This window comes from Pteropus alecto, unplaced genomic scaffold (assembly GCF_000325575.1).
Source record: "Pteropus alecto unplaced genomic scaffold, ASM32557v1 scaffold39, whole genome shotgun sequence".
Lineage (NCBI taxonomy): Eukaryota > Metazoa > Chordata > Mammalia > Chiroptera > Pteropodidae > Pteropus > Pteropus alecto.
In genome coordinates, this window is record NW_006443568.1 from 2648354 (window position 1) to 2651007 (window position 2654).

Sequence of the window (2654 nt, forward strand, 5' to 3'; positions counted from 1 at the left end):
TTTCAAAGGCTAAACAGAAAAGAGTGCCCTGCATATCCCTGCCACAATCAGACTTCAAGGAAGGTAGTCCAGCTACCATCCTGGATTGACCTAGGCCCAGTAATATAAATAAAAATAGTTTTCCCCAATGTAGTTTCCAAAACTGCATTTTGGCTAGTTTGAGATGACATTCTACCCTGAAGGGAAAGGAACTTCCGTACTTGTTACATATGACACCAGGTCTAAAACACTGTCCTACGGGCCTTGCAGATATTCCATGGGCCAGCTAAGTCAATGTCCCCTTGGCTGCCCAGCTTGAGTGCTAGTCACATTTACAAAATTCTGGACAAGAAAAAGAAAACCCCCAAGAACATTGTTGCTTTGCCAAAGAAGAGCTATCTAGTAGGTAGGAACCAAGAGCTTTTTAGGGAGGTCTCACGCCTTTAGGTATCTTCTTCTCAAGCATTATTCTAAGCCTAAATTCCCTGCAACAAGAGCCCCGGGCTTATCCCCAAAGGCCAGCAGTAGCACCTCAACCCCCAATGGGTCAAGCTGAACTGGAAAAATGATCAAGAAGGAGAGCTCTCCTTTCCCATCTTTTATCCAAATTCTCTCCATTTACTTCCCATCACTCTCTTCTTCCACCATGTCTATCCCCTAACTGTCCAATCCTGAATACTCAAGTAGCTCAACCCTAGCAGATCCTCAGGAAAGAGAAGCCCCAGGTAGAAATCTAGAAAAAGCAACGAGAGAAACCAACTCCAAGGAGTGGACAGGTATGGAAATTGCCATAAGCCCCCTGATTTCATGACAGTTGGGCAGGCCTGCTGCTCTGCCCTAGTGTAAGCTTGAGGGCAATCCAACCCAAAGAGGATACTACTGGGCTTGGGGAACAGGTTCTTGGTCTTCTGCAGCCAAAGAGCTAAGCCTGATCTTGCCAGCTAACAGTGGGATCATCACAGCCATGCAGAGAATTCATCATTACATAGGCAGACAGGCAGGCAGATCAGCAAGCAAGCTGAGTAAATAAAGAGAAGAGAAGAGGAAAAAAAAAGAAAAACAAGCCAGAGAAAGAGAGAAGAGAAAAAGCAAGGCAAAAAGTGGAGCAAAGGAAGCAAGAGACCTGTATAAGATGATGAGGCTAGGCTAGGGTCATCTCAGCGCTTCCTCAGAACTTGAGTGAGAAGCACCACTTAAACTAAATCTAAGAAAGCCAAAGCTCGTTGCCAACACCAATTCCCAATCTGCATGCACCACTTTTCAAATAAGAATAATCCTCAAGATCAAGGGTATTTTTCAAGTCTCAAAGATTTAAAAAAAAAAAAAAATCAGAGCAAGAAGTTATTTTCTTGCCATCGCCCAAGCTGCTTCTCTTACTTTATTTCTTGAATGGCATGTGCAATGCCAAGGGGCTAAAAAAGAAAAATGCATTTCAAGCCCCAGCTCCAAACCCGACTAGAGAAAGTGAGGCAAAGAGAAAAAGAAGAGAATACAAACTTGTTGCTGAGGGTAGGTGGCTACCACTAACTAACTCCCTATGGATATTTGCAAATGCTGGTGAATGACTGGACCTCCAGGAATAGTGCCCTGATCCCAGCCCCAAATGCACCCAAGAAGAGAACATGCAGAGCCCACCGTCCCAAGAGAGCTCCCCTCTCCTAAGGGTGACTGAACACGAAGTAGACAGTATATGAAGGCGATGGACAGGGCAGATGGAGTGTTGGCATCACTCTCTTTAGGCACTTGTGTAAGGAATGTAGGCTCTCCAGTGAGATGCCTCCTCCCAGAGTTCTCCATTCTGGCATTCAGCTGGGCTGTGCCCATGGGGCATCCCATGCTGTAACCAGAGGAGAGAAGCAAAAGAGGAGTTACTCAACAGTCCTGATGCCTTCCTCCATAATCAATGTTTGTGCTACGTTTTGTGAAGTCGCTGAACAAAGTAGCCAACCAGAACAGAACCTGGGAGAGACTTTTGCATAGCAAATCTGGGTCTGTACAAGGGCTGCTGGGGAGGGGAAATAATAGCTCTAACTACACAGGTCCGGATTTAAACCGGCCTTCCTCTGGCTGGCCTCCAAGCCTGAGCTAGGTCTAAAGTGTCATGGCTTCATCACCAGACTGGGGCAAACCCAAGCCCAGGTGCCTCAAAAAGAGGAATTTCCACACTGAAGCTGCAAGTTCTCATCCCGTGGGACAGGAGAAAATGAACAGTCAAGGAAAGAGGGGGCCTTGCCTCAAGGCCAGGAGACACCAAGATAGACCCCCCCCTACTTTTCCGGTTCTGTAAGACAACCAAACCCCATCTCTATCCAAAGAGACAAAAACAAACGAAACAAACAAAAAAACAAAACAAAAAACAAAGCCCATGCCACCCACTCACATGCCCTAGTGGGAAACTGGGAAAAATTCATTTGTGTAAACAGAAGCAATAGGGAGCAGCAAAATCCCCCAGTCTGTTCACAGGACACACTGGAATCTGGGATGAGCCAAAGTATCAGAGGACAGTCCAAAGGAAGGGAAGATGCACTTGCAGGAAAGGGTGCAGGGCAGTGCAGAGAAGGGATCCTGTAGCAAGAAAAAGGTATTTTCTGCACAGAGAAAGGATGGAGCCCGAGCCCCACCTTAGGGAGATAACCACCCCTTACTTAGCCAGGCCAATGAACAAGTCAGGTACA